Raw genomic sequence first — 13,809 nt, forward strand, 5'->3', positions numbered from 1 at the left:
CTCTTCACTACAGGCCACCACCCAGCCCCAGTAATGCCTGCTCCTGTCTCTCACTCAGTTTACTCTCAAGTTACACCTCGATAACACAGACTAATAAAACAAGTGAAGATGGTGTCAAAACCTACAGCCTGAAGTAAAGCAGCATCTCGAGTAAAGTCTACAGATTAGAAATACATATAAAACTGATTTATTGCTGTTTTCAGTCCCAGGGCAAACAGCACCTGACAGATTAAAGCCCGAGCTTTCTCGCTCCTGATCGTTTCTTCTGAGCACTCAAGCTGCTGCATGAAACGCAGCACGTCAAGACTCAGCTGAGCTCTTTTCAATAGCATTTTGAGAGGCAAACTGGTGTTCTCTTCAATAATCGGTAGCTCAGTGGCAGACACCCTTACACCTTGACCAGGTTTTGTCTGTGCTCATTCCAAGGCAGGAGCTGCCAATGCAGAGCAGCAGCAGCAGCGCAGGGCCGCGCAGCGCGGCTGCCACCACGGGCTGGGGCACCGGGCGCCTCCAGCACCCACGCTCCAGCCACGAGACTTTCCTGCCACTGCAAACTCCAGCTCTTCCGTTGTCTCCTTCTGGTGCTTCCTCTGGAGCACTTTAGAAGCCTCTTCTTCCATTTAACACCCCCCCCCCCCCAGCACATTCAGGATGTGTGCAACATTTATTACCTCGGCAAGACGGATTGTTTCTCCAACACGGGCTGCACCTCTTCTTCCCTCTMTAAGTCAGACTTCACCAGCAAAGTATCTCTCAATACACACCAGTAAAAACAACAAAAACGGCAGGCAGCCCAGAGGCACCTCGGAGGCTTCCCAAGCGCTCGGGTCTACGTTGTGACCCCTTCCTGTCGCCTGCTGTGGTGGCRAGAGGGATGCCTGGGATCGTCATCCCTCCTCCCTGCTCCGAGCGGAGCAGCTGCCTCCCAACCAGCAGCGTGGGGCCTCCCAGCACTCGCATCCCCATCCAGCTCCTTCCATTTTCTTTGGATAAGGCAAATCCTGTTACTGGTATACCCCATAGTACCTCCACTTAGTAAGGARCAGGGCTCTCATTTGGCCATCCCTATTTCACATCCTCCATGTCAAGCCCTGGCCGGTGCAGGAGGTGGCTCCATTGCTGCCGGGTCATCCTGGGTTTTCAGGAATTGGCAGCGAATCCCTCCTTAGCTGCTCATAATCTATTAAAAAGACTCAACTCCCTGCCACTAGAAATGCAAGAGATAAAAATACACTTCCAGGTTAAAAAAAGCAAAACTCCATCTCAGAATTATTTTGCATCTGGACTAAACCTCAACTTCAAGTTAAGTTTCATTCCAACAGGAGTAAGAAATGTGCCCCTGCAGCTTTCGCTCTCCCCGCTGGTTTACCAGCCAGCCCCATAAACCAGAGTTTCTCTTTATTCATGCAACACTAAATTAAATCATTAYGAGCCCCAAGCGCCGCACGGCTCGTCTGCGGCAGACGGGGAACGGCGGCGCCCGGAGCGGCTGGGGGAGCCTCCCGGCAAGCGGCTCCCACGCGCGGGCGCCGCCGTCCCCGTCGCCCTCCGCTGGTTTCCCTGTAGCAGGAAAACTCCGGCAGCCCCAGCCACGTAAACCACCCCCGGAACCCGCGCCAGGCTGAGGAGCACAGCCCTGTCACGGGTGACTCATCTCTTTCCTTGAGACTGTCAAGGCATTTAGGCRGAAGCTTTCACAGAATACAGGATTTTATTCTGCCATTTTAGCACCTGCTTCAGTAACTTGTTTTGTCTGTCTGACAAAACAAGAACGACTCAGGATGCAGAGGAACCCAAGGGCAGGGTCGCAGCACCCGCTGTGCTGCAGCCCTGCTGGCCACGGGTGCAGCTAGGGCCTCGGTTCCTGCCAGGGGCACCATGTGTCCATGAAACCCAATGGTGGATCCTGYGTCCGGCAGCACTTCTGGGATCAGCAAAACAGCTCCTCCTAGGCGCTGCAGGTGAGCCCAGCACTTGCCTGCAAAGCAGAAGACTCAGAGCGGCCACTCTGCCTCGTCCGTGAGGAGCAGGAGCGSCCCTTGGACCAACAAACTCCCTGCTGCTCACGTGGGAAGAGGCAAACGAGCCCRAGGTCAGCAGGGCTCGTGCTGGGCATTTCCTCTCGCCCAGAAGGGTCCGGCTAACCTCACTTGGCTTGATCCAGAGCCAGCAGCTCAAGCAGGGAGACCCAAGAAGCCCCTCAACCAGCAACAACTARATCACATCAAATGATGTGATTTGCACCCAGGAGCCCCCCACGTTACCATTCAAAAAGAAGCTTTTTTTAAAAAATAATTTATAGCTTCTTTATTCACACTTCAACCTGAAAATTAATRTTTTTTTACATCCTAGAGCTTGGATAGAAAGCGTTGAGCAAGAGAAGACCCGTGTCCATTAGTTCACAACGGGGACACGACGGCGCTTCCAGAAAGCACCGAATTACCAGCAACGCCTGAAGTGCCCCTTAAGCAGCCCGTGCAGATGGCACGCCAGCCTGCATTAGTCAGACAGCGCTGCACAGCGAGATTGCCACGGCTGCCTGCTACACAAATCAGCACGGGAAACTCTTCCCCAGGGAAAACAGAAACACAGCGAGACTCGGAGCGGAGCGCGCTGCAGCAGGAGCGGCAGCCGGCGGCAGCAGAGCGGGACCGGGCACCGCCAGGCCCGGGCRGACGAAGCGGACCCGCGCGCTCCGCGGCCTCGCGCTGGGATTCCTCGTCCCAGGCATAGGTTGAAACATAGGAAGTTCCATCTGCATGTGAGGAGGAACTTCTTCACTGTTAGGGTGACAGAGCCCTGGAACAGGCTGCCCAGGGAGGTTGTGGAGTCTCCTCCTCTGGAGATCTTCCAAACCCACTTAGATGCCAACCTGTGCCTTGTGCTCTGGGTGTCCCTGCTGGAGCAGGGAGGTTGGACTAGATGATCTCTAGAGGTCCCTTCCAACCTTGAATATTCTGTGATTCTCCCGCTCACACTCGCAGCCACAGGCTGGTTCCTCAGGCTTAAGGCACTGATGATGGTCAAAGCGCTGYTTCCACCACTGATGCTGGAGCTGGCGGCCGAGCTGATCGTCTCTGGCAGGAGGGGCCAAGGGAGCTACCCCGACCCTCCCACCTGCCCTCTGCCACGCTGCTGCCATCTAAACTGCCAAAAACATCACGATAGGAACAGGACAGATCCATTTCTCTCTTCCAGACACAGCTGCTAAGCTCTGCCCAAAGCCCCAGTGCCTCTTCCTTCAACCACGATCCCACCGTTCCGACACCCGCCCTGAATAATCTCCATGTTGAACATGCTTCGCTTTTCACTTCATCTTGTGCAGCCTTAACCAAGCAATAAGCAATACCACACCATCGTCAAAGGGTTATCTTATTTCCTCCCAATAAATTGCCTTGTTAGGCTTATTTAGCTCTTTATTTAGCTCCTTAAAGCAGCTCTCTTCCCTTACTTATTTCGTATTAATAACTTTAACAGCATTTTCCACTGTACACTTTTTTTCATTCCGCCTTCCTTTGCTCCAATTGCCTTCGTCCCTACTGACCCATCAGCAATATATGGGCTTTTACAAGCAGATTGGAAGTTCAACAATTTCCAGTTTTCTGTCAGCGAACAAACAAACCTCAAATCTTAACACACAAACTCTCCTGTGACTGATTCAGCTTCAAAAAACACACAGTTCATTGGTTTTAACACATTTTTCCCCCACACTAAATACTTCACACAGCTCCCCATGACACTAAATGCAGTTTTCCTGAAATAACAATCCAACAGTTGTAAACAAGATAGTACTTGTGTCAGATTTTCTCTCAACTGGTTGCCTCAGGGRTCGCTTCATTTAGAAGACAACATAGCTGGCAATTATTTTATCAAATTATATAAAATATTTCCATTGTTCTTTCTCTCCCCATAAATATATTTTCTTGGGTGCGATGCCACTTCCCTGGTCTGTAAGAGCTTCCTTGTTCATTCTGACTTCTGCTTTTTGTCGTGCTGCTCTGTGCAAGGTGAAAGGCATCCGAGGCTCTGTGCTGTAATTGCTGCTGCACTCAAGTACACCCATTTGTTGGGCTGCACCAGCACCCTTGAAGACGAGGGGCACTGACAGCATGGATATGGAGAGGGAGAAAATTGCCTTGAAAAAGCAAATGCAAGGATGGAGCTGGAGGAAGGGCTATGCTAACAGGAGAGGGTCCACATACGCCCGAGTGAAATCACAAGAGAAAGACGACRGAAAAACAAGCCTTGGTGCTCACAGGGGCTGCTGCAGGCTGCATCGAGCAGCTCACAGCTAAACTTCCCAACAAAAAGTGGGCACTTTCCCAAGCCAGTTTGCTACACACCTGCAAGGCAGTGGGGGGATGAGGGGGCACAAAGGCAAAGCAGAACCAACAGCTGAGGTGCTCCATGGGCAGAAAGTGAATTCCCATTTTTTCTTAGGAGAAACAACATCATTTCTGYTTGTGGCTCTATTCTCCCGCCCCACGAGGCCTCACCGTGACATCCCGTTAACTCGCTACGATTTTATTTTCTACCTTTCAAACAGGCCCGAGACACCTTCGCTTCTCATTCCTACATCCACTTCATTTCCAGCCCTCCCAACCCAACATGAGGGCTTTGCCGGAACACCCAATCCGCGCTTCCCTTCATGCCTTCCAGGTCAGAGCATCCCATTCCCTTTCCTCACTGATCTCCCTGGGATCTCGTGCCTCCTCCTCCAGCTCAGCAACATCAGCCCCGTGGGGCTCCAGGGACCATTTGCTGCCACTTCCCACAGAAAAGGCCATGGCCTGGATTCCTTGGGATCAGCCCTTCCCAAGCCTTGCTACCACTCTGCTACCCAGGCAAGGTAACAGCCCCCACCACTAATTTATACTGAGCTTGTGCATCTGCTTTGCAGATAGCTACAAATTGTGAAAGTGTCACAAGGAACTCTGTGTTTAATGAAGTGCTACACTGTTTTAGAAATATTTATATAGATTTTTTTTGAAAGCTAATTATTATGTGGCAAGTGTAAKCACTCGAGGACATAACGCTATTTCCTTCATACCAGGCCTGAAAAAAAATAACACGCTGACACAAGTTGTTCATTTTTATGGACTATGTCTTTATGCACCTACAAGCTGCAGTTCATTAATGCTAAAATTGCCTCTGTTCTGAAAGCAGTCTGAGCACTGGGGTAGTCCATTTCCTCGTACATCAAAGCATCCGTGTTAACAGGTAGCCTGGAACAGGGCATGCCATAATACACAAAAAGCAATCTATTTTGAGAGGAGCACACAAACAGCCTTACTGACAACCACTGTTTCTGCTAATACATATGTTACAGTGAGGCTTAGTTTAATACCTTTTCTTAAGCATCTTATTGTGCATATAGAGCCTCTTCTGGCTTCATCTGGGACATTTTAGGATTTTTCTCCCGTGCCCTGCAGCCTCTTGCAGACAAAAGGGTACATGATCACATCCAAAAAAAGATGCTAAGATGAAATACAAAGACTTTCACGCTGATTGGTATCCATGTTAATGAAGTTATCCGTGGGATTACACACACTGTAAATCAAGACACAATTTGTCCTACCATTTAAGCTATATCTCTGCAATTAGAGGCTTTTCCTGGTTTGTTATTTATTTGAAAGTGATAAAAGACCAATGAAAGATAAAAAGACAATTCTGAAGCTATGGCTGCCGTTTCAGCATATGGAACACAAACCACAAGTCTCCCTTGAAACGTGCCTGCATAATAATGCTATTTTTCAAGAAGCCAGCAGGGGAAGGAAGGCAGGAGCAATACAGTGATAAATAAAAACTGGGTAAATTCACCTATCTATTGCAGAAAAGTGGGTAAATTCTGTTRTCTTAAAAGAGGAAAGAAAAATACAACAGTCTTTCAGAACCAAATTAAATGATTGTGGAAACCATCAAGAATAAGCCGCAGCAGAAGCCAACAGAAAAAGAAGTGGACAAACCACAGAAATTAGCCCCCCACACCTCCAAACTGCAGGGATTTCCCCAGCTTGGGTGGGGAATTTTTACCCAAATTCTTTGACTTCAGAGTGGGATTTAGAAATCATTATGGGGGAAAACACACACAGAACAACTGCTCTCTCCTCCCTCCCACCCACCTGCTGCACTACCTATTGCAGCGAGCGTGTTTCTTTTTATTCCAAGCACACGGGCAATAYTCACATATCTTCATTATAAGCTTTAACTGCTACACTGAAAGTGCCCTTGCGCTTCAACAACAACGTGTTTTCTSGGCTGCTCCTCCAGCTTGTCCCCGTGCAGCTGAAGCTCCAGCAGTCACACGCTCGTCACAGGCCCCAACACGGGGCTTCCTCCCAACAACGGGGCACAGGGAAAGATAAAACACAGAGGGGTCGACTCAGTGTGGAAAAACAGAAATCCACGTTTGCAATAGTCATCAACACACGCTGCAACCGGCCCAGCAGCCCTGGGGACTCCTGCTGAGGAGGTGCCCAGGGTTCGGCTCAACGCCAAGCGCCTGCCCTGCACGCAGGGCAGCACAGGGCGCAGTTGCTCTTCCTGGACTCAGCCCTAATGGGCACGTGTGTGAGAAGAGGCAGTCGTGCCCTGGACATTTGCTCTTTCCATTTGCTCTTTTGGGGTAGCTCCTTGGCATTTAGGACCTGCCATTTCTGCAAAAACCCTATGGGAAAGAAGGTGGGGGAGCCTTTGCTCTGTCCTTTAGGGATCAGTCATGTTTTAGCCCCGGTTCTGTGATGTAGTCACTGATGCCGTCACGTACATAGGTTTTTGTGCATGCAAAATCCACTGGACTGGAAACAGAGTCCTCATCTAAGGCAGGCTTTGAGATACCAGAACATTGAAATAAGAAAAATGTTATACCTTTTCTGTTACTGCCCACAGCCAGTTCTGTCTGTCCGTAAGCAAAAGCGTGACGAGCGGGAAAGCCAGACCTGAAAATGACTCTTCTAATAGCAAAAAATAATAGCAGCATTTAGAAGGGAAATTTTCCTCATAAAAAATTACAGGGCAAATGACAAAACTTACTGAAACAAATATAAAACTGTGAGAAACTGCAATTAATTTTCTGCAGCTCCCAATATACCTGAAACCACCCACACAAACAGCCGATGTTAGCCTAGTAAGGGTTAGCCTAGCTGGGCCCAAGGCATCTCAAGTGCCTTATTCAAAACACAGCTTTATTTCCACTGCTTCGGCATTTCCTTTTTACTAGCTATAGATCTTCCCAGCACTTGCTTTTGCACTGACAGGTACAGATTATTAAAATAGATTACATTTTTCATCCACTTTATCTGTGTAACTTTGTGACACCCAAACAAAACTCATCCTAAGGCACGAGCTTCCCAAGGAGCTAAAACMAGAGCCTGAATGACCCAGCCTGGAATGAATTCAAGAGAAACAAACAAATAATTTACCCTGTATGTTAGAGGAAAAAGGTTTTTTAATACGCAACAAGTCAGCATACCTGGAACAATAACCGATACATTTCTACAGGCCAGGACAACATGTCAGTCCATTTCTTTTTGGAGGAAAGGAAAACCCAGGGCACTTGAAACCCACCTAGACAAAACTAAAAGGTCTGGTTAATAGCATTGAAAGAAATATAGAGAGATCATATTCAAATAAACATAAATGGAAATATGATGAAAAAGTCTTCAAAATTGATACAAAATTGTGATTTTAAAACTGATTTTCATAGGAAGGCTGGACTAGATGATCTCTAGAGGTCCCTTCCAACCTTGACCATTCTGTCATTCCCTTGACCATTCTGTCATTCTGTGTGTCTGTCATAGCAAACACCCCACGGACTCAACCTTTAGATGGGATGAAACTGCTAACACAAAGCTGATCAAGCCATCCATGTTTTTCCTCATACAAACTAATATAACAGAGCCCTGAAGCTCCAAGTCACATCAGCTTCCTTGAAAAGATGATGGGTCTTAAACACAACAAAGATTTGATTAAATTTGGCATCTAAAAAGAGGTATTTTAGAACAGAGAGAGATCTAATGCAGCTGTTAATGCAGACCATGAACAACTGAGACACTTCTGATACCTTCTTTTGCTGGTTTTATAGACTTCGGGAAGCTGGATGCAGAACTCACATGCAACTGATTTAGCCTGATGATCAACCCAGGTGGGTCTTCTTAACTTCAACTGGCAGGCTGGTTACAAATTTTATTAACAAAACACKATTGTTTATTAACAATAGGTATCAGGTTGTGATGCTGACAAATTAGCAAGGCAAATTTCTGTCAGATTCACTGACCAAGCAACTTCTCGGCACACGGTGCCAGAAGTGGAACATGCAGTAGAAAACAGCAGCAGTGCCACCACAGGGAAACCAAAAGTCCCAGCAAAACTGGCAGATGAGGAAGGTGAAGGCCACTACAGAATATTCAACCTACTACACTGCCTTTGAGAGCCATCGGCATCAGGGCCGATAGATAGATATATACACACATACATACACACACACACACCATATATATATATTTTTTTTTCCCCCCAAAACAAGGCACTTTGTGTTGAATAYTGCGTTAGGCTGATACTGGGGCCTTCTGAAAGGAACCTGAACAGGKACTTTTCTTATATTGGTTGCAGGGCACTAGGATGAGGCAGTGTGACCTATGCAGTGAGAAACTTGGCCTCTCAGAGCAAGGAGAGAGCATCTGAACGGTGCTTTAGAGATACCCATTTGTGTGTGCACTTCCAGTATCTTTGCATCATGCTCACATCCAAAGAACAGATAAAGGCATAAATTAGATCCAAAGAATTCAACTTTTTTCTTAAAAAAAYAGGAATCATGAGGGGGTTGTCCAAGAAATTTAATTCTCTAACTTTTTACTGCTGACCACTTCACGCTCTAAGCTGCAGCTGAGGTTCCACTGCGCYGGCCAAATCGTATTTTCTGGTGGATTTCTCTGGCTTGGCTTTGCTGACGAGTTTACAGAAGCCACTGCACTTGAAGCAGAGAGCAGAAGAGCTGCCAGGCCAAGCACAGCAGAATCTGTGCTCATACACACGTGCTCACTTGGGGCTCTGAAATGCTGTACAAGAGACTGAATTCTGGAGACCCATCATCTCCTAGACTATTTGTGAATAATTACACGTGCTAGACACCAGCCAGGAGAGAGAAAAGAAATTGGTTATTTAACATTTACTCATACTAAGAAGAGAATGAAGTGATGAACTGGAGAAGTCATCAGGATCAGGAAGGAGACACTTTTTTATTACAGATTTTTCTTGCTACTTGAATGGAAGCAGACAAGGATTGACAGCCTCTGCATTTGTAGTCAATCCTGCTTTGGGGTCACTACAAAGAAGAGGGAGTTGTGGCTTCATCTGCCAAACTTCTGGCAAGGCGTTTGGCTTCCCAGAGACTGAATCAGCTTTTGGATGCAAAAAGGTCACAGACAACCATCTACCTGCACAAGGTGAAAGCACTGGCCTTGTTCTATAAACGCTTACATTGTAGCACCACCATGGCCTCCATCTTCCAATTCACTTAAATAACTGGTATGGCTCAGTTTTGTTTGCCCCTGTTTTGCCTCAGGTGGTGKGAGGCCTTTTCAGGATCCCAACAAGGCAGGAACAAGCCCTCTCAAGAAGGCAACTTTATTAAGATCACAGAAAAGGTGGAGGCAGACTATGAAATCTCACGTCCCTTCCAATTCAACAGAACATTGGCCAGATCCCTAGCCAGGCTGTGGCCCAGGCACCATCTGCAGGGAGGCGGGTGAGCTTCACTCTCRTTAGGGTCTGGAGGTTTTTAAAGAGCATTTCCTTCAAGCCACATGAAACAAAGCCTGTCACTTCACTTGCAGATAAAGACGCAGACCTACCGGTGGCACCACGGCCRCTGCCACCACAGGCTTTCCTCAGCTGGCCAGCCAAGCTCAACCCGCTCAGTCCTGAAGACGGGTCTGATTTGTGCTGCTCAGCACTCACCAAGGTCCAAGGGGTGGGTGCAGCGTGCTTTGGCACAGCACTCTCTGCACCAGGCTCTTACGTGGGGAACTAACTCCTCAGGGTGCAACAGCCACCCTGTGGACTACCCTTTAGCTAAGAACACTGGAGAGAGCCAAAACATCACAGCAATGGGGATCCCCATGGCCTTCCGCACCATCTCAAGCTTTAACTCGAGGTAAAAGAGCAGCAATGAAAACCCCCTTGACCCACAGGCAYGCACAACACCCACACCAAGCACAATAAACCTGCACAGCCCAAAGCAGAGCAGCCCTGCCTGGTGCTGCCAGGGTTTGGTTATATTCTCCTGTTGGCAGGAGACTTTATCAATAGACAGATGATATTCTCTTTAAGGACCTGAGCCTTCAAAGCTGCTTACCATTATTAATGATAATTATTTAATAATTATACTAATTATTTAATAAGGATACAAATGAATTGTTTATAAACACGCATTTTAGCTCTCTTTTAAGACTGTTCATTACAATGGAAGAAATTCAATTGTGYAAAGCTCATCTGCTGGTAGCCTCAGACAGCCAATTCTTGTTTCAAGTTAGCTTACAGCAGCTGTTATTTTTGCAGGCTTATTACTGAACAATTRCTGTGCAGAGCAAACACCTCCCAGATATTTTGCAACTTTTTTTTTAATATCAGAGAATTTATCTGTGTCTTCATCCATTACGAGACTACACGCAAAATAAAAATTTTTGCAGGTTGCAACTCATCTCAGCTAAACATTTGACTAGGGTATTGAATGTATGTGCTTATTTCAGAATTTTACATTTCATAGATGCAAGGTAAATTATGTTGAAAACATGAACATAGGCCTGTCGAGAGTTTCAGGGCATAATGATCTCCGCCAGCCTTTACTGCCTGGGTCATTTATCCAAAGGAATGGGCACACTACRTAGAGATAAGAGGCACTCCGACAGACTGAGCAGGTTTTCTGAGTAGAGACACCGGAGGCTTTGACCAAATACTCTCTRTATCTCTAGCCAACAGTGCTACTATTCTGCAAGTTTTAGAAGATGAAAGACAGACCAAACTTGCCCACAGATGATGGCATTTGTTCCACTTTGAACGGGACCCCAAACCACTGAAGCCAACTGAGGGCAACTAGTCACTTTTTATCAGAASCGAACCAAGCCCGGAGTGTTTTTTCAGCCTGAACAGAAAGGAAAAGGAAGACTCCTCCTRCCTCTGCCATTGCTATATTCAGACCCATACCCATCACCAATGTGAGATACACCAAATCAATAGGTTGTCAAAATAAGATGTCACTCAGGCTACTGAAAAATGGCTCTTTAACAACAGGAGAAACCAAGTGGATACAGAGCACATTTTTTTTGAGGAATAAAACACATGTGGCCACCTCTTGCTTAAATCATTGGTGCCCTTTTGTGAAGTTGCCCTCAGTTTTTTCCAGCTGAAAGCCTTTGAGGGGTGCCCGCTACAGCCCTCCTTCCATCCTGTGAGCAAAGTGCAGGTGCCCCCTGTCAAACGAGGGATTTGCATCCCCCGTGGCAGCAGCGGTCACCAGGCAGACGATGCAATGAGAGCTGAAGGGAGATGCCTACCTTTCCATTGAGAGAAGCTTGCTCCTAATATTTCTTCAGCAAGGAGGAACTGGATGGCTCACACGCAAGAGAATGGACATCAAAACAGTCTAGGCAACAGTCTAGGATTGATTCCTAGCCAAGAATTAGAAAACTACAATAAAAAGCAGCAAATAGTGGCTGGTTGGATATAGTTAACGATGTAGAGAAGCAGCATCTTAGGTGACACCACAGACCATGGTCACACATCCTAACAAGGCCTAGGGCTCCTACTACTCACACAGCAGCAATGTAGCTTCTTCAAGAGCTTGTTTTGGCTGCTAGCATTTGTTTTAGTCTGTTAGCACATCCTCACACTTGATCGCACTAAATCCACATATGCTGCCACCCTGTGATTTGCAGATTAGCCATCTCCAGCAAGCCATTTTAGAACTCAAGTCCCTAATACGTTCCAGATGCAGCTTTTATTTTGGCTTCGTTGGGTTTTCACCGCTAACCCAAAGTAAAAATAGTTCATAAACTTTTCCTGCTAGGCAGGTGCACAACGTTTGAGTGAAATCTAAGTATAAAAAAAGCTAAGAAATTATGCAAAGACTCTTGAGACCAAACAGACAGCCCCTTAGAGATCAGAGAGAATAAACACACAGGGCAATCAAGCTTCCAGTAGCGCCAGCTGTGATCACTTGTGACTGCTCCTGCTGTAAGCAAAAACCACATCTCAAAATAAGCAGTTCACTTGCACTTGCTTTTGTCTGTGACTTTAAGTTTGTTTCATGYCCTCAGAGCGAATAAGGTTTTGCGCCACAGGGAATAACTTTAAATCAGGATTTGGTCTGGGAAGAAGCACCTCGCCAGGCAGAGATGCAGTGATGAGCTATGGCTCTTCTAACTCTTTCACCAAGTACAAACCAAATCCTAAAGGTTTTACTAGTCCTTACCAAAGCCAAAATACAGGGCTTGGGCTTTTCATTCGGTTTTAAGGGTAAGGATGACTAGAAACTGGCTAAACATGTCCTAATTTGACCTTGTGTTACACATTAGTAGTTGGTTCTATTTATATATAGCCCAAAGGATCCAGTCAGAGAGAATTCCAGTTCATTAAGCTCACAGCAAATATTTAATATTAGATTTACCTTTCTAAATCTTATCTGTTTTGACTGTCAATTTCTTAAGACAGGTACAGAGCAAAGATGTATGATTATCTCCATTTTTCAGATGAAGCAGCAAGGTGTAGAGAGACTAAATGACTTGCCCTGAGCAACACAGGGTGTCTCTGACTACAGTAAGACCYGAGTAAAGATTTTTTTTCGAATCCTTAATATGAAACTTTAATTAAAAATCACAAATCCATATTATTTTTAGCTGAAGTTCCCAAGGAAATGAGACTCCTGCAATCATGCCTTACATCTCTCTCAGACCTTATTTGCCAGCTTCAACTAAAATAGCACTTTCTACCAGTTCCAGAGAAAGGAGAAGCTCAAGGACACCAGCAGAGAAAGACAAACCCTTCCCTGCACTGGACCTGCTTTTCCTGCAGCTCCCAATGAGGCCCTGTACATCTGGCCTCCCGTTAGCCACAGTCGAGGCTCCCTTGCCAGCAGGGAGTCTCACACCCAGGGAAGGCAGGGACAGCTTAGGGGAGAGTCACAGATGCACAGGAAACCAAGTTCCACTTGTTTTGCTGCACATGCAGTACTGTGCCTGTATTTGAATTAAAAAAGCAGCAGATTTAGGCTACATTTTAGGAATACTTTAGGAGTAATGAGTATTGTAATTAGTTTGCTGCGAACCCCACGAGGCATAGGCGCTGAATGGAAGAGCAGCTCTGAAAACATGCCAGGAATGAAGCGGGTTGGCTGTCAGAGTAATGGGCTACATTGGGCATTTTTTCCCACATTTCTTATCCAATACTAAGTGTCACGAGCACAGATTAGTCACTAATAAAAAACACTAAATCAGTTTGAATGGAGGGGTTTTTCTCAAATTGCCACCGAATTGTTTTTGAGATTGGGCCTCTGACTTCCCAGACAGGCAAAAGACTCTGAACCTGCCGAACTGGCATATACTTCCAACACCCCTTTCCATTTAAGGAATCCCTTGCTTCTGGATCCTTTTCCAGAGGCAAATATTTTCTGTTTATCTTGCCCTATTGATTAGGTTATCACTTTAATTCTAACCATAACTTTTCTCCTTGTACTCAGATATTTCTAGAGTCTTTATCTTTACTTTGAAATAATTTTCTCTCTCAGCCTGCTTATTATTCTCAGCAATATGACAC

This window comes from Nothoprocta perdicaria, unplaced genomic scaffold, assembly GCF_003342845.1.
Source record: "Nothoprocta perdicaria isolate Ctin4 unplaced genomic scaffold, notPer1 scaffold_13, whole genome shotgun sequence".
NCBI classification, from domain to species: Eukaryota; Metazoa; Chordata; class Aves; order Tinamiformes; family Tinamidae; genus Nothoprocta; species Nothoprocta perdicaria.